This window comes from Felis catus, chromosome A1, assembly GCF_018350175.1.
Source record: "Felis catus isolate Fca126 chromosome A1, F.catus_Fca126_mat1.0, whole genome shotgun sequence".
NCBI classification, from domain to species: domain Eukaryota; kingdom Metazoa; phylum Chordata; class Mammalia; order Carnivora; family Felidae; genus Felis; species Felis catus.
In genome coordinates this window covers 217,554,930-217,581,721 of record NC_058368.1, presented here as the reverse complement: position 1 = coordinate 217,581,721, position 26,792 = coordinate 217,554,930, and the positions used below count along the sequence as shown (strand labels likewise).

Sequence of the window (26,792 nt, the reverse complement as noted above, 5' to 3'; positions counted from 1 at the left end):
TCCCAACACAATACCTGGCCAGTTCTCCCCAAAACCATCTAGGTCATCAAAAGCAAGAGAAGTCTGAGAAACTGTCTTTGCCAAGGGAAGCCTAAGAACACATGACTACTAATGAAATGTAATATCCTAGATGGAATTCTGAAACAGAAAAATTATTAGATACAAAGGAAACCTTAATAAAGTACGGACTTCAATAATAGCAATATATCAAAATAGATCCATTTATTATAAAAAGTTATATATTATACTAACATCATATGTTAATAGTAAATGGAACTAGGTAAAGCATGTATTGGAACATTATGTTCTACATTCTTTATTTTTCAGTGAATCTGAAACTATTCTAAAAATAAAGTTTAAGAAAAATAAAGTGAGTTTAACAGATAGAGGGGATAAATTATGTGTGTTGGGGAAGGTTCTGTTACTTTTGATAATATGATCAAAGAGGGGGATTCTAGATTACAGTGATATTTGAGCATAAAGCTGAAGGGACTTAGGGAGATAGTTATGAGGATTTCAATGGGAACAGTGTTCCAGAGAAAGGAACTAACAAAATGCAAACACTTAGCAGGGAAGGGGTAGGGGAAGAAAGCATGTTCATGTTAGAAGCCTTCATGTCATAGAAAGGACATAAATGTATCTACAGCTGAGTGAACAAGGGGATAATTCTAGGCTATGAGATTCAAGAGGCAACAGACTTCTAGAGTCTTACAAGCCATGATAAGGAGTCTTAACCTTCATAATATTGAAATCACAGGAGGGTTTGTGGCTGCGGAGGATTCTGACATAACTTAATGTTAAATGGGTAACTCTGGCGTATGGGAAAATAGATTTTATAAGGAAAGAAAGGAGACAGAGAAAATGGTGAGGTGATCCAAATAATCCTGATAAGTGAATGTTCTCATTGGGATGAAATGAACAGAAGTGGAGTAGGTAGGAATGAATCCAAGGCTTTGGCTTGAACATCCGATTAGAGCCGCCATTTGCCCATTAGAGGCGCTGGAGAAGTTTAGGTTGTATGAGGAATTAGGGAATCAAGGTTTTGATTTAGAACATGCTTTATTCAATATCCAAGTGGAGATAATCCACAAGCATTTGGACATTCAAGTCTGGAATTTAAGGAATTGTCAGGACTGACTGAGACTATTGAGTTTCACCAGTGCATTCCAGGGTTATTAAAGCCATAAGAGTGGTTGAAATTACACATGCAGTACAAAAATAAGAATACAGTTTCAGTCTCAATGGAAGGTAAGAAAATGCAAATTTTATAATTAAGGTTTAAGGTTACCTGGCTTAATATTTGACAATGAAAGCCAAAATTCTGAAAAAAGCAAGAATAGTCCTGAGTGCTGTTAAGGCATAGCAGGGTGGGCATAGTCCTTGGTATACAAAAAGAAGAATATTATTAATGATGAGAGTAAAATGCATAAAATTTTGTTGAAAGTAATTTGTGAATAAGGATCAAAGCCTTAGAATGGTTTACAGTGTTTAATGAATAAAATTCTAAGAAAGTTTCTTAAGAAATTAGGCATTTGAAAGAGAGGCTTGGGTATAACCATATTTATCAAAGCATTGTTTAGTATGAGATGTACTGGACCTTTTTATGTTTGCACCTTCAGACGCACTCTCAGTTTTTACTTTGCTCAGTGCAGCAGGAGATGAATTTGTAGGAACTGTGTCAGTGGGCTCACTGGTCCTTGGGTGCATTTAGCCAGTGTGAGGCATAGGCAGGAGATGATGGGTAGAAGGAGCTGGAGGTAGTCTTCTCCACACCACACCCTTAATGGGCAGTTGCTTTTCTTTACAATGAGCCACAGCTTCTTTCAGATAGCTGGTGCTCTGTTAGAATAACCGGTACTCTCTCGGAAGTAATGTCTACTCCGGCGCCTTCCTCCTGTAGATCCAGGAGGGGTAACAAGTTTATGCTGCTGTGAATTCTGCCATGCCACCATCCCTAGTTAGTGCCTTTAACACTGCCCTCACTGTCTATTACAACAGTCTCAGTCACTGAGTATGTCATCTGTTGCCTGTAAACATTCTGACAGAAACATTGGAGAAATTTGGAAATGAACTAAATGTCTATGAAAGGGGAAGGGTAAGAAAGTCATGCAACTTACATGCAATATAATGACATGATGAAGTCATCAGAACAATCTACATATTAATTCTTCTACCAAATATATACAAAATGCTTACTCTTTTTCTAGGCATTTTTCTAGGTGAAAAGAATAACAGACTCCTTGAGGAGTTTGCATTCCAGAAATATAGTCTTACATACATAAAAAAAGTTTATTTATGAAACACCCCGAAGAGATCGCTGACATTAGAAGTAATGTTTTCTTTGTTCCCTGTATCTATGAATCTGTTTCTACTGGGCTTTGGTTGTTGTTTTTTTTTTTTTGTTTCCTAGATTCCACATATAAGTGAAATCACACAGCATTTTTCATTTCTCTGTCCGACTTATGTCACTTAGTAAAAATCCCTGTGCGTCCATCACAAATGGCAAGCTTCCATTTTTTTATGGCTTAGTAATGTTCCATTATGTATGAATATACGTGTGTGTGTGCGTGTGTGTGTGTGTGTGTGTGTGTGTGTGTGATATCACATCTTGAATTTCTTCAATAATATGTCATCTATCAGGGAAATTAAAGAGAAACTTATTTTTATATCTCAAATTTTTAATTAGTGGAGAAGGTATAAGTGAATTTCCTGCCTGTGGTTTCACGTCAGCTTCCAGTGACAGAAATGAACATCAGAGTCTGTCAAATGCAAATTAATGAGTGTTTCACATGCCATCAGCCTACACTAAGTATTTCTCATTTAAGAAAGAGTGCACAGTGCTAAAAATTGTCCATATTTAACACTGTATTTGATTTGACAGAGCTTCTTTCTTGAGTTAGGTCTAGAAACCAGTAGTTCAGACAAAACTGTTGGCCTGCTTATGTCTTAGAGTGGGAGGGGTGAAAATGGGGACAAAAGGGTGTAGTGGTAGGATGTGCTTGGCAGTCTGGAGGAGAAGAAGGGAAGTTAAATAGCTGTGGAAGAGCAAATTATAACATAAATGTCCAGACATTTATAATAATTTTCACAGTGGAGACATAGGTAAGTTAATATTTTAACTATTCAATGTTTTAAAATTTTTAATTAAATATTTTAAATATTTCAAATATTCACGGGTATTATGGATTTCATTTTATTTATTATTATTATTTTTTAATGTTGAATGCTTAATGAATTTCTGTGTCCTCCCTGCACAGGAAGCAAGCCAGTCTTCTCTGTATCGTTCGAATTGTACTATCTGTACTGCCAAGGCGAGCACGAGAGAATATTTTAGATTTTAAAGAATAATTTCAGTCTTTTTGTTTCATGAAACTTTTTGTCAATCTGATTACAGGATAATGTTTTTAAATCATTAATTAAGATATGAGACATAAGTATTAAAAAGAAAATCAATCCTATTAAAATACAGCTACCAAAACATTTTAAAAACTGATTTTGGTTAAATAATATATATGCTTCTTGATTAATGCAATAAATTACAAAACCCATCAGCAGATCTATTAGTACCATGGTGTCAAAGAAAAAAATGAACATACGAAGCACTTAGTATGATATTTAATTCCTACTGAGGATAAAATCACAGATACCTCTAATACTTCTGTGTAGTAATACCCATAAACATAATTGGGAGGGATGCTACATTTCAGTTCGAGAATAGTACAAATATTTTTTTTAATTTTTTTTCAACGTTTTTATTTATTTTTGGGACAGAGAGAGACAGAGCATGAACGGGGGAGGGGCAGAGAGAGAGGGAGACACAGAATCAGAAACAGGCTCCAGGCTCCGAGCCATCAGCCCACAGCCCGAAGCGGGACTCGAACTCACGGACCGCCAGATCGTGACCTGGCTGAAGTCGGACGCTTAACCGACTGCGCCACCCAGGCGCCCCGAGAATAGTACAAATATTGATATAATATATTTTCAGTTTAAATATATAAACTCTATGTTAAGATTTCTTAGAACTACTTACAAAATTTGAAAAAAAGACTTAAATTTTGAAGAATATGTAATTTTGTAATAACATTAGGCAGAAGGCTGGAATGAACAGTAAACCTACGGGGAGGACATATGGATTAAAATTCTGAGTTTGTCACTCTCCTAATGAGTTTAGGCAAGTTTATTAACTAGGTTTTATTTTCATTATATCTGGAATGGGAATCATAAGCTTATCTTATACAGAGATAAAATGATTAAATAAAACCATGTGTATAAAAAGAATCTGAAATATAGTAGATTAATAATATATAATTATAGTCTTCCTTTCCTTCAAGCTGAAACTATTGATTAGTTCATTAAATAATTATATTCTATTAATGTGCAGTAAAGCAATATGCATTTGCCTGGGAAACTATAAATGAGATTTGAGAAGGTCATTGTAAACTATTACAGTAACCATTTTAAAGGCATAAGCACATCCATGGTTTATTCAAAGTGTTAATCTGGAGTCTGTGGTAGACACTGTGTGTTCCACACGGATACTGTTTACCAAGCCAGTCTACTTACTGGCCAGCTGTTAGGTATGGCTGCTACCTGCTTATAGCTAACTCCTTCTGAGAAATTTTCTGGACTGATGAGAACCACCAAACTAGGGACTTACTCCACTCACCACTATGATCAGTAACAATGAGGGGCAAATAGATCCTTTGCCTCAAGGTGGGTCAACTGTATTCCAGAGTCTTCTCTCTGTGGATCAGGCAAGGCTATACTCAATCTGAGAATATGTCTCTATGATCTTTCTTTTTCCTGCTTTATTCCCTTTTATTACAGTTGTCTCCTGAGAAGCACATTTTCAATCAATCACCTATATCCAAATCCAAGTCTCAGACTGGATCTAGGGAAGTCCGTAAGATTGTACATATATAGTCTGAATGAACTTCTACTCTGTTAGAAGTGAGCCATTCAGTTATTTTTCAAATATTTATTTGATGCCTACTTTTGCCAGATGCATAGCACACTTTAGATGCTTGAGATGCAAACAAAGACTTCTGCCCTTGTGTAACTTACATTCAAGCACGAAAAGATAAACACTACCCAATAAATGTAATAAATATGAAAACAGTAGAGAGAAAGTATTCAGTGCTATTGAAAAATAGTAGAGCAATATAGGGGAATCTGAATATATGGGTCTGGGGAAGGGAAGAGAAGTGAAATTCCAGGTTGGCCTCATTGGGAAGGTGTTATTTGAATAAAACTTCGAAGTAAGGGGAACTATACAAGTAGATATGCAAGGGAAATATTTTCAGCCAGAGTAAAAGCCTATAGCAATGGAGTGCCCGTCTTGTTTTAGTTGTGTCTGAGAAAGATAAGTGAAGGGGAGAGTATAGGAAGAGAGGACAGAGTGAGAGTAGGAGGGTTTTTTTTTATGCCAGAAACGAAAGTATATTAAGAGGTAGTGGCGTCAAGCCAAGTGATCAAAACTATGGGGACTGGAAATTGACCATTAGATTGAAACTATAACCTTCACTATGTAATTAATATATTGCAATGCTTTTCGAAAAAATATATATTTTCTTTTACCTGGATTATTCAAATGGCCTCTAAATATTCAAATGGTCTAATGTGTAATTCCTAGGACATGCTACAATCTTTGTTAGTGACAAATAAATTTGCAAATATCCTTTTATCTATCTTGATTTCACTTTTCTGCGAAGTTGGCCTGGGAAACTGTTCACATTTTAAGACTCATACTATTACAGGGGCGCCTGGGTGGCGCAGTCGGTTAAGCGTCCGACTTGAGCCAGGTCACGATCTCGCGGTCCGTGAGTTCGAACCCCGCATCAGGCTCTGGGCTGATGGCTCAGAGCCTGGAGGCTGTTTCCGATTCTGTGTCTCCCTCTCTCTTTGCCCCTCCCCCGTTCATGCTCTGTCTCTCTCTGTCCCAAAAATAAATAAACGTTGAAAAAAAATTTATAAAAAAAGACTCATACTATTACAGCTTATTGTTTGAAAGCATTAACCCTGGAACTTGGATGCCTGGTTTCAAATCACAGCTGTCCTAGTCCTACCAGATGCCTTTGAACTTCCTCCACTTACCTTGCTGTGCATGTTGTATTATTGTGGATTTTTAGGGTGCTTTGAGTTAAATTAGCTGATACCCTTAAAATAAATGATATATTTTCTGGATATTCAATTTTGAATGGACTATTTAATGCAATGATAACAGTATATTAAAATAATGTTTCTCACACACACAGCATGTTTATCATAGGTCAGTTAGTGAAGATGGTTCCACCTTATCTCCCCCCCCCCCTCAGGATCTCATTTTCAATTCACTTAGGCCAGAAGTTCTTTTATTTTTAACTTATTTCCAGTATAGTTAACATACAGTGTTGAATTGGTTTCAGGGGTACGTTACAGTGATTCAACAATTCTGTATATTACTTAGTGCTCATCAAGAGATGTGTACTCTTAATCCCCTTCACCTATTTTACCCATTCCCCCACCCTCCTCTCCTCTGGTAACCATCTATTTGTTCTCTATAGTTAAGAGTCTGTTTTTTGGTTTCTCTCTCTTCCCCCCCCCTTTGTTTCTTTCTTTCAATTCCACAAATGAGTGGGGCGCCTGGGTGGCTCAATAGGTCAAGTGTGTGACTTCGGCTCAGGTCATGATCTCCCAGCTTGTGAGTTCAAACCCCATATTGGGCTCTGTGCTGACAGCTCAGAGCCTGGAGACTTCTTCAGATTCTGTGTCTTCCTCTCTCTCTGCCCCTCCCCTGCTCAAATGCTGTCTCTCTCTCTCTCTGTCTCTCTAAACAATAAATAAACAATAAAAAAATTTTTTAAAAATTCACATAGGAGTGAAATCATATGGTATTTGTCTTTCTCTGACTGGTTTATTTTGCTTAGCATTATACTCTCTAGATCCATCCGGTTGTATATACATATATATGTATACATATATATACATGTATATATATGTATCTATCTATCTATCTATATATATATATATATATATATATATAATTATTACTATTATATGCCCATTCATCTGTCGATGGACATTTGGGCTGCTTCCATAATTTGGCTAATGTAAGTAAGTCTGCAGTAAACATAATGGTACACGTGTACTTTCAAATTAGTGTTTTCACACTCTTTGGATAAATACCCATTAGTGTGATTACTGGATCATATGGTAGTTCTATTTTTAATTCTTTGAGAAATCTCCATACTGTTTTCCACAGTGATTGTGCCAGTTTGCCTTCCCACACACAGCACACAAGGGTTCCTTTTTCTCTACATCCTCGCCAGCACTTGTTGTTTCCTGTTTTTTTTTTTTTATTTTAGCCATCTGACAGGTGTGAGATAGTATCTCATTGTGGTTTTGATTTGCATTTGCCTGATGATGAGTAATGTTGAGCATCTTTTCATGTGACTGCTGGTCATCTATATGTCTTCTTGGGAGAAATGGCTATTCAGGTCTTCTGCCCATTTTAATTGGATTATTTGGGGGGGTTGGTGTTGAGTTGTAAAGGCTCTTTATATTTTGGATATTAACCTTTTACAAATACGTCATTTGCAAATATCTTCTCCCATTCGGTAGGCCATCTTTTAGTTTTGCTGATGGTTCCACCTCATCTTTATCAGAATTTCAGGCTAAGGGAGACAGACATGCTTCTCTCTCTGCTTCCACCTTTACCAAGGCAAAAAAAAGTAACTTTGCAAGTGACATTCAGTCATTTAACATCTCCACACACATCAGTTTACACACTTCAATTACACTCCCTTTTCATTGACCAAATCAGGTGAATTTGTCTAACTTCAAAGGTACTGGTGAAATACCTTCCTAGCAAACACTCAGAAGTTAGAAATATCTGGTAAATAACATAGATGATTATGACAATTCAAGCCCTCATTAACCAAATATGAGGCTGATTCTTCCTCCTGGAGAAAAATGTGCAAAGATACCACTCACAAGTTCCATCCAGACTTGTCATCAAGTTCAAATCGAGGGAGTGTGGAAGAAATATAGCATGAAGTAGTTTCTATATCAAATCTACACGAGGCTTCTCATGACCAGAGATTAAAAGATAGCGTGTGACTCAGGAGCAGCATAAGTGCAACAAGTTTTCTCCAGAAAATGATGGCTGTTTTGAAATCCTGTTTGCTTGTCCTACTATTCTGACAGTAGAGTATTAAGCCATAATTAGATCTTATTCTCCAGTTTTGTCTCTTGAGAGGATCTCCCTTATCTAGTAGTCTTTGTGCCTCTTCATTTTCTGGAATTCTTTCTTATTTGTTGACTTCATGGACCACTGCTGAAGAAGGCAGAGTGAATAGTATCACTCTTTGCAAGATGAGCAAATTTCATAGTGAACTTACTGGCCATGCAAGTTGATGGCCCCAGAATCATCTTAACCTCACTCAGACCCAGAGTTTTGGATCTGGCCTGGCAAGACAGTTCTTAAAAACTAAGTCCTCTTTTTCTTTTTGGCTCCAGTTAGTTTCATGTGTCAAGTGTCACTCCATAGAAATATGTTCCATTTAAACATACTTCTTAGATTTTCTATATTTATTTATTTTCTTACCACTGCTCCACAGGTCTTGCTGTGTCTACTTCATTATAGGTTTCTTAGTCTTATTAGGTTTTACTGGACGAAACATAGTTTCAATGTCTTTAACATGAGACAATTTATCTGGTATAAGGATGTATTGAGAACCAAACACTTAACTGGGTCCTTAATTTTGCTGACATAATCTGTTCAGAAGTTTGAAAATAGCCATGATGGCCATTCTTTTGCTTTGCTTTCTGCTACAAAAGTTTCAATCATCCATTTTCAAACCAAACTATTATTTCTTTTTAACAAGGAGCATTGAAAAAGTTGGATCTTTCACTCAACTTGTTGGTCCATTTATGCTATTTGCATTTCTTCAAATTTTTTGCCATCAAACTGACAATAATGCTCTGAATTTATCTGTTTTCTAATAGCATTTTGACAATACAGGCATGGTGACAAATATGCCCTTCAATTACTCTGATTTCCCACATTTTCCCTTAGGGCTACAAGTTCACTGAGCCCGGGATCTGCGTCCCAAGTTATGACAAATATTACGCTCTTTTATGAAGTGAATTTCCACCTTTTGATCCTCTGATTAGGCTTTCTTTATGGCTGGATAGCCAGGAATTAAGTTAATGCTACAAATTTTAGGATTTCTTATTGTTTTCAGGACAGTATATCACCTCTAGTAGATATTTATGCACCTGTCATGCTATAGTAATTGAAAACTTACAAAATTGCAGTAGCTTTAGAAACAAATGCATACTCAGAGTATATGACCACTGTTCTTGTCCTGGGAGACTGTAATAAACCTTATCATCAGGAACCCAAGGCAGGAGAACTTCTATCACCGTACTCCATGACTGCCAAGAGAAGACAGAGGAAACATGGAGAATCCCATGTTGGCCCTTAGGCTTCCCATGCAGAAGAGACACATTTGCACCCACATTTCAATGGGCAAAGCAAAACATAACCATGGTTATGTCTAAATTCAGAGATAGGGGAGTAAAACAATCTTATGATGTGTTTGAAAGAGAGAAATCCAGAAATATTTGGACAAGAGTTCTGATGATTGCTTCAACAGCCTATGAAAATGCTTGTTCTGGGTTGAATTGTTTCTGCCAAAAAGGTATAGTCAACTCCTCACACATGGTACCTAAAAATGTGAACTTATTTGGAAACAGAGTCTTTGAAGATGTAATCAAGTTAAGATGAAGTCATTCTGAATTAGAGTGGACTTTAATCCAATGGGTCCTTATAAGAAGAGATACCAATATAGAGTGAAGAGGGCCATGTGAAGGAGGAGATAGAGACTGGAGTTGTGCTGCCATAAACCAAGCTATCAGAGGCTGGAAGAAATAAGGAATTATTCTCCACTAGAGTCAGTGGACAGAGTACAGACCTGCCAACACCTTTATTTAGATGTCTTGCCTCCATTGCTATAAGATAATACATCTCAATTGTTTGAACCTACCCAGTTGGTTGTATTTTGTTACAGCAGCCCTACAAAACTAACACAGTGCTAATTAGATATAAATGTTTATTATCAATTTGTAATATTTCCTTGAATTTGTCAGGTAAATTTAAAAGATTCTTTTTTCTGTTCTTTAACATCATTAAATCCATAACATTAAGGACAGAGAGTTAACATGAAGGATTTTTAAGACCATAAACTTAGAATTGTTTTGGAAGGCTGTCATGTAACTTTTGGTAAGACACTAACCTTCTCTATGTCTCAGTTACTTACTTTGTAAAGCAGTTATAATAATAATAATAATAATAATAATAATAATACTCATTGATTGCTACTAATTATCTTAAAAGGTTAGAAAAATGTTCAGTTAAGGTTAGATATTTTTAAGTTACTTATGACTATTTTGACTATGATTTTTGATTTTTGACTATGATTTGAAATTGGAATAGGGATTTTTTTCATCCATATATTAAATCATCTTGCTTAATGCAGAGCACAAGATTGAAAAATATGTTTACTGACTAAATAATTTAAGTTAAATACTTAATGTTCAGTATACTGAATTACATATATTTATTTTTTTAATGTTTTATTTATTTTTGAGTGAGAGAGAGGGAGAGACTGAGTGTGAACAGGGGAGAGGCAGAGAGAGAGGGAGACACAGAATCTGAAGCAGGCTCCAGGCTCTGAGCTGTCAGTACAGAGCTCAATGAGGGGCTCAAACTCGTGAACCACGAGATCATGACCTGAGCCAAAGTTGGACGCTCAACAAACTGAGCCACCCAGGCGCCCCAACATATATTATGTTATTTTTGGAATTCCTTCTTAAAAAGTAATGTAATGTGGAAGAAAATTATATGAGGTACTCTAATATTAAAGTATGAAATCACATATAAATGATGACCATATATATATATATATATATATATATATATATATATATATATATATATAATTTGTTTTAATGTTTGTTTATTCTTGCGACAGAGCATGAACAGGGGAGGGGCAGAGAGAGAGGGAGACACAGAATCCGAAGCAGGCTCCAGGCTCTGAGCTGTCAGCACGGAGCCCGACGCAGGGCTCGAACCCCCAAACTGTGAGATCATGACGGAACTGAAGTCAGACACTTAACCGACTGAGCCACGCAGGCACCCTGTGACCATTTATATTTAAGCATTTCTCTAATAATCTATTTTAAACATATATATTTACTTTTAAAATGTGTGTGGTTTTTAAATATATATTTTTTATGTTTAAAACACATATACATATTTTTTTTCTTTTTCCTCAGCCTATATGAATAAAAACACCAGCAAAATTCCATTTATATTCTTGAAATGCACTGTGAAATGAACTCTGTCAGATCGATAGTAAGGATCTTGGCACCGATGCCAATTTAAATGTTACTATAGCAATCGCCATGGTAATGTTTTCAATTAGTGATACACAGTCACAGCATAACATGGATCTAGTGTATCATTTGGTAACTTCAAAATGGATCTACAGATTATTTGATTTTACCAGTCAAATAAGAGCCAGACAAGAAAGAAAGAAAGAAAGAAAGAAAGAAAGAAAGAAAGAAAGAAAGAAAGAAAGAAAGAAAGAAAGAAAGAAAGAAAGAAAGAAAGAAAGAAAGAAAGAAAAAGTGAAACAAGCAACAACCATGGTCTATTCCTAGGTTTCAAATTTCAAATATTCTCTAACTAAAGTTTAAAAGTATTTTAAATCCATTAGCATGTTTATGTTTGCAAATCAGCTATATAAGCACAACACAGTTACAAAAAATTGTACTTAATGAGTCATTGTCAAGATACTGTCATTAAAAAATCCAGGGTTTATATCATCTGAAAAATCTATCTGAAAATAAAGTTACGTATAATAAATAGTTACTATTAAATCTCATGGAGGGAAGGAAAATAGAGATGATAATAATATAATAGTCATTCATTATGGTTCTATCCAGCATTTATTAAGTACATGTCATGGACCAGGCACTCCTCACAGCTTTGGTAATCATTCATTCTGTTTTGAGACAGCCCATGTCTTTCTCTTCCTAGTCCACTGGAATTTTTCCACCTCCATCTTTAAGTTTCCTGGGGCTATTCAGCCAGTGAAATTTGGGTGGGTGTGATGTGTGCTCTATCTGGGAAGAACGTTTATGAACTGCTGCGTGATCTTTTTTCATCTGCCATACCAAGTATGGCAAGATTTCCCAGCCTAGGACCCCAAATAAAGACAAGGGGAGCTTACCCCCACCCCTGCAAGCCAACCTGTGATGGATATATAATGGGAGAGAAAAAGAAAATTTTTGTTTGAAACTTCTTGCACACCCTAGGCCTTTATAACTGATGCATATATCTTAAATCACAGAAATTGCTGAAATCACACTCTCAAAAATCTATTTGATGAAGGCGCTATTGTTCAGATTTTATACATGAAAAATATGAAAGTTCACAATGTTTAAATAAATTGCCCAAGGTAAACATCTATTAGGTGGTGAGGGAGAAAATAAAAATCACGTCTGAGAGCTGACAGCTGGTACCTGGCCTGCTGACTAAGAGCTATGCTATAGTTTCCCCTGCTGAACACCAACTGGACAGAATATCATCATCAGATGAACTCACTCAATAGCTGTGAATGGATAAGGCAAAAGCAGAGACACTAGGTAGCCCCAAAATGACCAAATATCTTTCTTTCTTGGTTATTTTTTCAAAGACAATCTCAAACTGTTTTTCAAGCTTTCTATACAGAAGATAATATACATCTATATAATTGCCCTGATTTCCTGATATGACCTAATCAAATGCTGATCTCTGCTTTCATAAGCACTTCCCAAATATCCTAGCATATTCCCAAATTCTGTAATAAACCTATCCTAACTCTCTCTGACCAAATTACTTCCAACTTCCCCATGATGGGAAGTGTGCCTCATTGCAGGAAGTTAATACACCTAAGTTTGACACAACTGTATTATTCGTGATTTTTTGGACATTGGACTTTTCCAGTGGTAATTGAGACTTATACTAGGGGAGTCTGGCTCTAGTATCCATAACACACCACTGTGCTGAATAAATCTGAATAAAACAGTATGACTATTGATAATTAATAAAGTAATTAACATAGGTTATTTCCTTTCTTTTACTGAACTACTCAAGGGATTTGAATTAAAACAATATGTCAAGGAACATTGTAGTGAAATCAGCACTGATAGGATTTATTGGTGTGTGTCTGTGTGTGTGTGAATTTATAAGGAAATTTTGTTAAGGAATAGGTTTACTTCTCACCCCCCTGCCCGAACCTCACTTGCAGAGGCTTGCATCAATTATACTCCCATCTTATGAGCCATAATTATTGTTTGTTCATACAAGGTTCTCTTATTTCATTGATTTATTTTTATTTTTATTCCCATATTCTACTCTCAGCTACCCCAGTTTTCCTGAGAGTTTCCAATAAATAAGAACCTGTGAATCAAAAGTGTCTTGCATTAAAAATTAATTACCCTTATCATGTACCCAGGGGTTTGTGTAGAATTATGATCTGATTTGATGGAGGAATAATGGATCAAGAGTTCAAATGACTCAATGTGCTTATTTTATGCCTATAAGATGGGATGTAATGGAATACCTAACTGTAGGTACTATTTCAACAATTTGAACATGTTATCTTTCACTTTACACATATTACACACATTGCACATAATTGAATCTATCTTTTTAGGGACTGTAAAGTTACAAATGCTTAAAATTTAGTTAGAAATCCTGCACAAAGAGGTTAATAAAGGGCTGAAATATCTCTATAACCCACTGCATTCCCAAGGGAGAGTATTATTCTCACCTTAAACAATCATACTCTTACTACTAATCTTCATTAGGACATCTTTTCTTTGCTATAAAAGGAAAACTAAGAAGCAAAAATGCATCCAAGTTAATCTAAAATTAGGCCTAGCTGAAGTTCCTTACACCTCTTGCTATGGATCCTTCTCTGTAGGAAACTCATTTAAATCTGTCACATGAGAAGACCAGTTTATTTTTATTTTTTTCATCATATATTTGCCAAAGGAACATATGTTTGCTGCTTAAATAACATCATTAAGCATCAGAGATATGAAGTATATTCATCAAAGCCAAAATCAGATTCTCAAATATGGCCTCTTAGGAAGGAGCCTGTTACTAAATATAAATTCTAGAATGTATGCTTTGGTTACTTGGATATTAATAGTGAGTCACAGAATTATTTAATTATTGTTTTTATTGCATAATACTGTGACCATATACTCTGCCACATACTTGACACAGCTTATCTTTTCTAATAGGATTCTGTTTACTAAGCCTCTAAGAGTCAACTTTGTCAACAACACTGTGACTCAGGATATTCAGTATGTCATAACCTCCTGATAGATAATAACTCAACGAACAATCATTTTTAGTTCGTGATTTTGTCATCCTAATCTAATGAGACCATCATCATCATCATGATTTTCATCATCATCATCATCAGAACTAATGTAGGTAAATAGGCAGAGGAAATGTATAAAGACAGATACAAGATCTACTGATATTTTATATAATTTTTATCAGTCAGCTAATCTATCCTTTAACATTTCTACATTTTACAGATTTTGAGCAATTTATTTTTCCCTTAATTGCATCCATCCTCAGAAATGGATATTGTAGCATCTCAATAAATCTCTAACAGACAGTACCAGCATATGAGTACCTACTATTAGTAAATTTATCTTGTTTTTTTCCCCCAGAACTTTGATGCACTGTCAAGTGTGGGTTTGGGCCATACCTTCACAAGTCAATTCTGCAACACAGTGCTGGAATCAATAGACCGTACAAGGTTGAGGAGAGGGATAAAGTTGACAGAGACTGTCATTTGATGAAAATATACATCACTCGTCACAAAATGCCTCAATGTGAACACAATTATGAGATTTATATATAAAAATTTCAACTACTGTGAATTTTACAGTTGGCCACTGATTCAGAAGGAAGGCTCATTTGGCCAATATACTTAAAAACTTATATGCTATTCATCTTATAAGAATGCTTAAAGTTTAGTAATATGTGAACTTTGAATTTTTCAATGGCTGGATTTAAAAATCTGAGAATTTGGTTACATCCATTTTGGGATGAAATTTAGCATGATGGGCCACATAATTTTCTCTTAAGTAGTAGTTTTAAATTCAAGAGTAGCTTAGATCCAATGTGGAAATTGTCCAGCAAGTGAAATTCTGTTTTCTTTCACCAACAATTAAAAGTGCTTTGAAGAATCAAAAATTTAAGATATGATAACTCTTTATTTATGAAATTTTGGTGAGATTGAGAGAAAGATTAAGGAAGCAGATTGAAAGTTTCAAAGAACACCTTATTTCTTAATCCATAGAGAGGAAACACATATTGTTATTCACTTAAAATAACCCTGATAGTCTTTCTAAAGAGTTGTATTCAGATCACTTGGAGTTCCAAGTGCCAGACTGTTATCAACTTTTATCATTCTTTTCCTTTCTTGTCTTCTCTTTTCCAACACGACAAGCTTCAAGTTTAATAAATATAGGAACCTATCACCCCAAAACTTTTCATATCTTCTATTTCTCCTCAATCTGGCTTTTCTCTGATATCTGACATATATACCTAAAAATACTTTTCTTAAAATACTTTTTGTACATTGTATCTCCTTTATCATCACAAACACATACTTTTCAACTATATTTCATTGAGCCTTACAAATGAACATATTGGGAAAACTATTACGGGTTGCTTATACAAATAAAGAAATTTGGGCTCAGAAGAATCAAATTACCTCCCTAGGATTAGAGTTAGGATATGACAGTGTTGGAATAGGAAACCAGATGATCTCATTTCAGAGCACATGATAGTAAACTGATCTACATTGTTAAAGGAGCCTCTGGTGATGCCGCCTACATCAGGTTCAATCCCTCTGCTCATTTTTTCAGAGATCCATTCTTGAACCCGTGCTACCCTTTCAACTTCAGGCCCCACTGCTTCCTAACACATATGCTCTTTTCCAAGATGGGCTGTGTGTGTTTTAGAGAGGGATTATATTATCTTTAATTTTCATAATAGAAGCTGGCATTAGTTCTAGTAAGGCTGAGAGACATTAATTCTAATTTTTATCCGTGTTTTAAAAAATAAAGTTTAAGACCCATTATCTTTCTCAGAAAATTATTTGGATCAATTTCTATGTTGCAAATGATATGTTTTATGAATAGGGGGCATCCGCCAAATAGAAAGCCATTCAAACTGATATAGGCTTCCATTTATTTAAAGAAGAGCTAAAACTGGGTGTTATATGTAAGTAATGAATCGCTAAATTCTACTCCTAAAACTAAAATTACACTATAAGTTAACTAACTAGAATTCAAGTAAAAACATAAAAAAAGAAGAACTAAAGAAATTTACTTTTTACATAATATATAGAATATTTCTCAGACATATATTGTCTTTCCTTAACCACATATTAAATATATAGAAAATTAAGTATTTTTTATATCTACTTAAAATTAAGAGAGAAAAATAGTACAAAATAGATCTAACCCATGGGTAGTTATTACTGATAAAATATTGACAAAATTAATACCTTTTTTTTAGTTTGGATTCTACTATTAGAAGGTATGATTTGTCTTTGTGAAAGCTCTTTCTGTTCTCAGGGAGTCCTTTAAATCGTAGGTATAGATTAAGTGATGGAAAAATCCAAATGCTCATATGTCATACAGGGGTATTAATTTCCTCTTTAATAATGTAAAATTTTGTTTAAAAGTTCGCATCTCTGAGGGGCACCTGGGTGGCTCAGCTGGTTGGGCGTCCGACTTTGGCCCAGGTCATGATCTCCCGGTTTATGAGTTCAAGCCCTGCATCAGGCTGTGTGCTGACCACTCAGAGCCTGGAGCCTGCTTCTGATTCTGTGTCTCCCTCTCTCTCTGCCCCTCTCCCACTTGCTCTTTCTCTCTTGCTCTCAAAAATAAAAACATTTAAAACAAAAAAAGTTGGCATCTCTGAGATAATGTTATCATTCAATTATTTTCAATTTTTTTAATGTTTATTTGAGAGAAAGTGTGCATGCATGTGAGCAGGGAACGGGCAGAGAAAGAGAATCCCACATAGAATCCCCACTGTCAGCACAGAGCCCTGTGCAAGGCCCAGTCTTGCCAACCATGAGATCATGACCTGAGCTGAAATCAAGAGTCCGATACTTAACCAAATGAGCCACCCAGGCACACATATTTTACATCTTTTGATCCTTTCCCAGAGTCTGAGAGGGACAGAGGATTCTGAACTCCCAAATAACAGTTAGTACCAAGGTAACACATGCTGGAGAAATGTTCTCCAGTCACATGGCAGCAACCTGAGAGCAAAAGATGGAGATGGCCGGTCGTCAAGTCCTGGAAAACCACCTGGACTATGCAATTTAGATTCAGCAGCTATGTGCTACATGTCAGTTTTTCTTTCCAGATGCTTTCCGGTTCCCTAACATTATCTTCACTCCTTTTATCTTTCTGTAAATGGTGTAAAATTCTATTATTATTATTAATTACTGTTCTGTGCTAGTATTAGTAGGGCTAAGGGAAGCAAGAAGGAGCCTAGTTAGGGTTAGGCCTTGAGATCAGCAGAGAAACTTGAAGAGCATTCCTAAGCAGATGGTAACAGGTGACATCCAGAATTTTTACAACACTCCTAGAAATTTTAAAGAAATAATTGGTAGGGTGGATTAGGTTTGCTTTTATCATGCAACTAAAATTAGGTATTTGGGTATGAAAGGAAAGAACAGCTTTGAAGATTGGAAAAATTAGGTACACATCTGACATGACAATTGCTGTGATAGATGACAGTATAGCTTTGGAGAGGCTCATATTGATATTTTGAGAAATTGACATATGTACTATATATGCTCATAGTTTTGTATGGTCAGCTTGAATAATGAGTAGTACTTAAAATACTATTTTAAGTATTTATTATATAAGATTGACCCTTGAACAGTGTGAGGGTTAAGGGCGACAAACCTCCACCCAGTTGAAAATCCATGTGTAAGTTTTGACATCTCAAAAACTTAACTACTAATCACTATTGTTGACCAGAAACCTTACCAATAACATAAACAGTCGATTAACACATATTTTGTATGTTATATGTATTATATACTGTAATCTTATACTAAAGTAAGCTAGAGAAAAAAATGTTATTAAGAAACTCATAAGAGAAAATACATTTACAGTATAACACGGTGTTTACTGAAAAAATTCCATATATAGTGGACCCATGCAGTTCAAATCTGTGTTGTTCAAGGATTAACTGTCCATATATATATTTATATGTGCATATGTATATGCACATATAAATATACACATATGTGTATATAGTTGCATAACACAATATGTTTGCATATGTTTGCAAACTAAGAGTTTGCACAAATTACTTACTTTATATATCTTGATGTGTTACTGTTTATGTCATTAATGAAAGTAGTTAGAATCTTTTAAATAAGAATTCCCCAAATTTATACTATCTGGTCTTCAATACTTTGAAAAGTCTTTCTTGGTTATTACATGTTTTAAGGATAACCAGTACAGTTTATGACACAACTAAGCTCAAATATTTTATTTGGAGAAATAGTACAGAAAATCCTTATAAAGGTAAGTAAACATTAATTGATTTTAAATCATATAAAAACACCGTGTCAAAATACATCTTTAAAATTAAGTGTACATAACATTCAACCAGTAAAAAAAAAAGAAGTATATTTACCTTATTTTTAATAGAAAACTGATTTAAATGATTAATTTTATGCAGTCAAATAATGGAATACATGTTACCTCAAATATAAAATGACAGTAGAAAAGAGGACAGACGAGGGCATTTTCTCATTTTTTTTGTATTGCAGTCTGGGCCATCCAAAAGGGGGAGCTAAAGTATTGTGCTAAATAGCTTGATTTTATGACTATGAGATTTTGAATCTGATTCACATATGAGTTACACACTGTGTCTGCATATAAATTTAGTCTGATGTTGGCTTATTAACATTGACTTATTATGTACTATACTTAGCTTATGGTCCTAAGATTGTACATTCCCCTAGAAGAAAATTATTTTTTCAACCATAATATAATTACAAAAGTAAATTACAGAAGATGGGATGTACATGAAGCAAGATCTCTTAATAGTGAGTATAGAAATTGGAGGAATCACATAAGCCTCAGGTAACTTGAATCACATGATTTATCTCTACATTTATATAAATAGGACTAATAATATTGACATTGTTTCCATGTACATGAAAACACTTAAAAGTAATATAAAATACGATGCATCTATAAAACTTATGCCAGGAATATATTATATTTTACATAACCTCAGCAATACCATTGGCAACAAGATCCTGTATGCTAATTGTATGTGTGGTTTATCTAACACAGCTACTATCAATTTTCCCCATAGACTAGGGCAAGATAACATTATAAATAAAGGTTCAGGGCCAAAGAAAAACAAAATCTGTACTTCCTTATTACAAAATGTTATTTTACAATGAGATTAATTTAATTAATGAATAGATTAATCTCCTTCTTCAGAACATCAGAAAGAAATCTAACTCCAGTAGGAAATTAAAAGGAGAGGAGATAATTTACCTATAAATAATTAATTTTCATGTAAATAGATTGTGAAGGCAAAATGTTTAATTGACTATCAGATATTGGTATTGTTATGTTTTCTCAAGACAATACGTTGAAACAGAGGGTGTTGCTCTTTTGTGATTTGGGAGAAGTTATCTTACACATTCATGCTTTTCTTATTACTCTCATAACACTATAGATAAAACATGGCTAAGGATAGTAATTTCTTGTCGGTTTTACTGAGGGGTCTAAAACCTAAAGTTACCAACAGATTATTTGTTGACATAAATCAATGATATGGTATCCGAGGACAGATTTATTAAAATATTCCAATATATAATGTCTCAAAGAAATAACTGACTTTTAATTTCTTTTTCAAAAAATCTGGTCTTTTACAAATTGAATGTTTTTTAGGGATTCATTTGACATTAGAATTGTTTGTTCTTCAAATGAATCCAATTTTGTCTTTAAAATTGGCAAACTGACATACTTTCTTTTTTTTCCCAAAGACTGAACAGTTGTATTAACAAATTGTTCCATATTGTGCAATCTTTGCTATAATATAGAAATAATTTGTATATGTAAATAATGCAAAAATAGCACAGTTTTATAACTGCAAATATATACCTAAGTTCAATCAAATGAGCAGATTACACTATTTGAATTATCTGAACACAAAAATGGTTTGAAATATGTGACTGAAACTTTAATTTCTTTTAGGCAGCTGATAATTTGAATTCATTATTATAGTTGTGAACAGACAGAATGTTTGAAAGAGACTGGTGCTATAGACATGACCAAGGGATACATTTCTGAATATTTGTGGACAATGATGAAATTACATATCATATTCTTTTTATACATGGAAATGCTGGTATCAGTGGAGGACATTTAGGCAATATGGAGAAGGTCAATTGAACAGATGCAATTAGACCTAACACAGAGGACTCCACATCTCAGAAAATGTCTTCAGGGCACCTGTGTGGCTCAGTTGGTTAAGCATCTGGCTCTTGATTTCCACTCAGGTCATGATCTCACAGTTCGTGGGTTCCAGCCCAGCATTGGGCTCTATCCTGACAGCACGGAGCCTGCTTGGGATTCTCTCCCTCTCTCCCTTGTCTGCCCTTCCCCTGCTTGTGCGCATGCTCTCTGTCTCTCTGTCTCTCTCTGTCTCTCTCTCTCTCTCTCTGTCTCTCTCTCTCTTTCTCTCTCAAAATTAATAAATAAGCTTTAAAAAGACAGAAAGAAAATGTCTTCAAGAGGGCCAGTCATGAGAACATGTTATCCAGGCCTTTGGATACTACCAAGCATTTCCATTATTTCTATTGTTTGCTCTCCCCCCACCCCCACCCCAAGATAGAAGCTGGTTTGATAAACAATTGAAAGTTTAATATGATTAAGCAAAGATCCATTGACTTTGGAACTAATAATGCCCTTAGATGTTTCCTAGTAGATAATTTTTAGAGTGAAGAAATTAAATCCCAGTTTGATAAATGAATGCACATCCCTTATTCTCTGGTCTTTTTATTTCCCATTCATTGTTCTCTTTACCACACCAGCTTGGAGTGGAATCCCACCATGTAAAATTTGGTAAATAATTAATCAACTACACTTTAGTTCTTTTAGCATATCATTTGGCATAAATCTCTTTTTCTTTCTCTACATACAGAGTTTGGTTGTTTCATCTATCCATTCAGCAAGGTTTGTAGAGACAACCAGGCCCAACCACAGTGGTGAATCAAATTGTGGTTATTTTTCACCTTTAGCTACACATGCTCACCAGCATGCCACATTTTACACATAAAAGGTTATAAATCAAAAACAATTTTGTAAAAATATAAGGATTTACAGTGATAAAATAATCTTAATCACATAATCTATTCCTGGAGCCCTGGATTCTACTCTTGGTTTTTCTCTTCTAGGATCACTTTGAACAAACATCTCAGGGTCTTGCTTGTTATCCTTAATCTGTAAAATCAGTCAAACAAAATGTCAGGTTTCTTCTTGTTATAATAATCCTTAATTATATTGAATCATGTTTTTTTTCCATTTAAAATCTCCCTTCCAAGAGAGAGATCACATTTTATAGAATATATTTTTTTTTTCATTTTAAAGTAGCATGTAATATCATTAGAAACCATTATGATAACTTGGCTCTATTTTTATTTATAATGAAAATTGAAGAAATATTTTCCAAGAATCATATTTTTCAAAAATTTTCAAACATATTTTTCATACTCCTATAGTTGGGAGGGTTTTTGTTTGTTTGTTTAATTTTTTTAAATGTTTATTTATTTTTGACAGAGAGAGAGAGACAGAGCATGAGCAGGGGAGGGGCAGAGAGAGAGGGAGACACAGAATCCGAAGCAGGCTCCAGGCTCTGAACTGTCAGCACAGAGCCCAACTCGGGGCTCGAACTCACCGACTGCGAGATCATGACCTGAGCCGCAGTGGGATGCTCAACCAACTGAGCCACCCAGGCTCCCCTGTTTGTTTTGTTTTTAGTGGCCCTTGTCTTTTACAAGTGTGATTGCTTAAATAATTTTTAACAACATTTCTTTAATTTTTCCAATCTGTTCTTATTGTTACTCCTACTCTCTGCATTCATGATTGATCATATGGTACTTTTAAAAGCCAGTGTATATTTCTTTGGAGAAAATATGTTGTCTAATCAAGTAAAGTCTTAGCATGGTCCAAAAGCATCTTTTCGTCAACTATTGGTATAATTATTTTTTTTTTATTTTTTAACTTCTTTTTGCAGTCTAGACAAGGAAAGTCCTACAAACATGTACAGAATATTGTAACTACTTTTCCCAAATACAGTGGTAAAATTCTCTAAAAACAGTACTAGGAACTGAGAGTTTGAGTATATTGTGAATATAATATTACTACTACTAATAATAATAGTAAGCAAAATTAATATATACTAATATATACTAAGTGGCTACTTTGATGTATGCATGATCGTAATCATTGTCAACAACACTAACGAATACAATTATCATTTTCACAGGAGGAAACTGAAATTTAGGAAGATGAAATAAATTAATGAGACCACACTGTAGGCAAGAGGTGGAGCTGGTATTTCTGGTTCAAGAATCTGACATCTTAACCATTACAGTTAATCTTTTTTTTTTTTTTAAACATTTTTTTTTAATTTTTTTTTCAACATTTATTTATTTTTGGGACAGAGAGACAGAGCATGAACGGGGGAGGGGCAGAGAGAGAGGGAGACACAGAATCGGAAACAGGCTCCAGGCTCTGAGCCATCAGCCCAGAGCCTGACGCGGGGCTCGAACTCCCGGACCGCGAGATCGTGACCTGGCTGAAGTCGGACGCTTAACCGACTGCGCCACCCAGGCGCCCCACAGTTAATCTTTAAGTAAATACTTCTCCCTACTCTGTAGAGATTTGTTCCTGCTCTGTAGCTCAAGGGAAGGGCAGGCAGATTTTGGCTAGAAAAGGGAGAAGCAGGGAATTAGTACATACAGAATTAGGCTCAGACAAAACGTTATAAATACCATACCTTCTAATGTGGTATATGAACCAGTTTTATTATTAAGCAATGTAAAAATTACCAAACATAATTCATCCAAAACAAAATTCACCCAAAACACCTTTACTTTTGTATTTCCCCATTGAAAACAACCAATAAACTTTTTGATATGATCTTAAAACTCCAAATTGCCACATTTCCATTTTTATTTTACAACTATTAAATACATTTTAGCCAAGTAAACACTATTAAGTAGGGTGATAAGCATATCATCTACATGTTATCTGGGGAGCAGAATGTTGTCATTATAATTGTCTACTTTGTACAAATGGTGTAGAACTCTCAATATCCATTGAGTACTATGTCCACAGGTCCTTTTAAAGAGTGGTGTCCAACAAGTCTTTGTGAGGATAAAGATCACTTTTCAGTAAATACATTGTTTACCCAAGACCCAAGAGAATATGACTGGGGTCATCTAATTTAGATAAGGTTAGGGAAATATTGAATGCCAACCGAAAGTTTATCTAGAGTTCTGGTACAAAGAAATAAGAGTTCTTTTAATATAATTATCTCCGAAAATTTAACTAGAGATCCTTGAACAGAGGAAATCCGTAAAAAAGAAAGAGAAACCAGGGAAGTGTCAGAAAATAAAGGTAGGCATGACCGAACAAAGTGACAAAAATAGAACTTGCAGAAAATACACCCTTAGAAGTAGAGAATTTCAGTCACATGATTAAATTCTTTTGGAAACTGTATTAGAAGTATGAAAATCATATCCAAGGTAAAATCACATAGAAAGGAATCCACATTTCAAGGCATTTGAGAAAATTCTAGGACAGATTCTGCTCTTTCTAGTGCCTTCAAAAAGGATAGAACCTCCCTCAACATTTAGGATAAAGGTGAATCAATCCTATTATGGATTTCCCTTTGGGGGGTGTTGTGGTAGGGAAGACTTGTAAGACTAACAGTCCCTTTTTATTATAGCTAATAATATAGAAATATACAGAGCTATACACAGGCATATTAGTTTTTGTCACAATGAGATATTCTTCCTTGCCTCAGCTTGAGTCTTCTACTTATAAAAGGAGAAACTAGACAACTTAATAACTTGAACACTCATAGTTAATATTTAAATACTATATAGCAGCTGAAATTCCCACTACTGTAATGAATAGTAACATTTAATGAAAGTTTAACTTTGTATACCTGAAAAATAAATATATTATATTGGAAGTACTTTTTTTTTTTCCAACGTTTATTTGGGGACAGAGAGAGACAGAGCATGAACGGGGGAGGGGCAGAGAGAGAGGGAGACACAGAATCGGAAACAGGCTCCAGGCTCTGAGCCATCAGCCCAGAGCCTGACGCGGGGCTCGAACTCCCGGACCGCGAGATCGTGACCTGGCTGAAGTCGGAGGCTTAACCGACTGCGCCACCCAGGCGCCCCTGGAAGCACTTATTTGATGAAGCAAAAGAAAAGTAAGAATGCAGGTTATTATTAATATAGCATTACTATGAAAACTGGAAAATGTTCAGCTCATGTTCTTATTACTAAATTTATAGGTTATCTAAATAGGCATAATATAACAATGTAGTGTTTATATATTACAATTGGTTGTAATTAGGAGTATATTATAAAATGAGCAAAATTTGTTAACATTGCAGGCTTTTGAGTCTGCCATTTCTTCTACCTAAAATAATGTTTCTCATAGTATTTCCTTCTCTCCATTCAGAATCAATTCAAATATTACCTTCTCAATAAAACTTCCCTCATACAACCTGTTCTATCTACCCCTTCGGTAACTCTCCGCCACACTGCCTATTTTCTTAGCATTTATCAATACCATATTTATCTTTCTTTATTATTTGTATCACTCCTCTAGAGAATACCTTCTTGTGATTAGAATCTCTTCTATCATGTTTACTGCTATAACCTCAGCACCCAGAAAAATGCAACATGCATAGTAAACGTTGATAAATATTTGGCATCCATACCTGATTATAGAACAAATTTATGAAGTAATATAACTTAAAATGGTTTCTGTGTTTCATAAGTAACATTAACTCCATTTTATGCATACTATGGATAAACTATCAAATTGTTAATATTGACCACAAATACAACTTTCAAGTTAATTAATTTTTTTTATGTTTATTTATTTTGAGAGGGAGAGAGAGTGCACGAGAAGGGTATGGACAGACAGAGAGAGAGAGAGAGAGACAGGAAGAGGAAGAGAGAGAATCCCAAGCAGGCTTCTGCTGTCAATACAGAGCCTGACAGAGTGTGAGGTAGAGCCCAATGCAGGGCCTGACACGGGGTCCAACATGGGGCCTGACTCGAGGCCTGATGCAGGGCTTGATCCCATAACTCTGGGATCATGATCTGTGCTGAAATCAACAGTCAGATGCTTGACTAACTGAGCCATGAAGGCCCCCCACTTCCATGGTAATTTTAATCAATGTTATTCACAAGCAATCATTACCACTAATTTTGTTTGAACTTTTTTTTCCCCAAACTGCAGTAAAATTCTTATACAAATAAACCACCTTGATAAGCTCTATTCATTTTAAGGTCAAGAATGTCATTCACTTTATACTCACTAATATAAATCAATGAATAAAAGGGAGAAACCATAAAATGCTAGAAAAGGAAAATTAAATACCTGGCATTAAAATATGTGATGAAAAAAAATATGTGATAATATGAGATACTATGAAATTTTATTACCATTGAAAATTTATCCAATGTTACTTATATTTAAAAGGCTTTTATAACTCATTCTTGTCTCCAAGATCCAAGTGTAATATACTTATTCCAATTCAAGCAATAAAACTTATACTATTTATTTATGATAGCAAATATTCTAAATTAATTTTAATATAATAAATTTACAACACAAAATATTTCATTGTATGTTGGGTCAACTTAAGGAGCCATATGATATATATATATATATATATATATATATATATATATATATATATATATTCGTAATGCTTCTAGATTTATCTCACCTAATTTCAAGAACAAAGAAATTAATTGAATTAAGCTAGGTCCCTTGTGCTTTTCTATATGGAGTACCAATAATTTTTACCTGAATATAATGAACCTGAGCAATAATATTCTTAATAATATAATAGTAATAACAGAAGTTATTCCAAGGACAATCATGTTTCCTCATAATACATTATAATATAGATACTGCTACTATCTTAACACATTAAGCTCCTAGAACTCCGAAGTATTAAAGACTTTCTCCAACTCATGTACTTTGGACGTCTGACCCCAGGACTCTTTCTAAGTTTTTTATTTATTGCATATTATATGTGAGACAATTTGCACCCAGAAGTGAAAATAACCTACCAACAAAACAGAACCAGTAAATGGAGCTGGGAAGAAACTAAGTCTGTTGACATTGCCAGCATACTGTATTTTTACTCTTATTCCAATAAAGTAGTATTATTAAATATTGATATTTTAATTCTATGGATTCAAGTTAAGCAGCCCATATTTTCTTTTGGGGTGATATGAAAATTCCATGAATATCATGAAAGCTTTGGCCTTTTTCCAGGGAGCTCACACTAAATCATAAATACAATATTTCTGTAAAGATTTCAGAATAGTTTTGATCATTTGAAG

At 34.8% G+C, this 26,792-nt stretch overlaps 1 protein-coding gene, 1 long non-coding RNA gene and 1 other non-coding gene across 4 annotated transcripts in view; 1 reads left to right on the top strand and 2 right to left on the bottom strand.

Annotated features, from left to right (window-relative positions):
• Positions 1 to 26,792, bottom strand: part of CDH9 (cadherin 9) — a 136,981-nt gene that overhangs the window by 99,952 nt on the left and 10,237 nt on the right. The window lies entirely within an intron of this gene.
• LOC111556933 lies at positions 3,213 to 3,319 on the bottom strand. The gene has a single exon (XR_002736629.2). It is a non-coding gene; the product is annotated as a U6 spliceosomal RNA (small nuclear RNA).
• LOC123380393 lies at positions 11,143 to 16,200 on the top strand. Its single transcript, XR_006586088.1, has 2 exons — positions 11,143 to 14,532; positions 14,782 to 16,200. It is a non-coding gene; the product is annotated as an uncharacterized LOC123380393 (long non-coding RNA).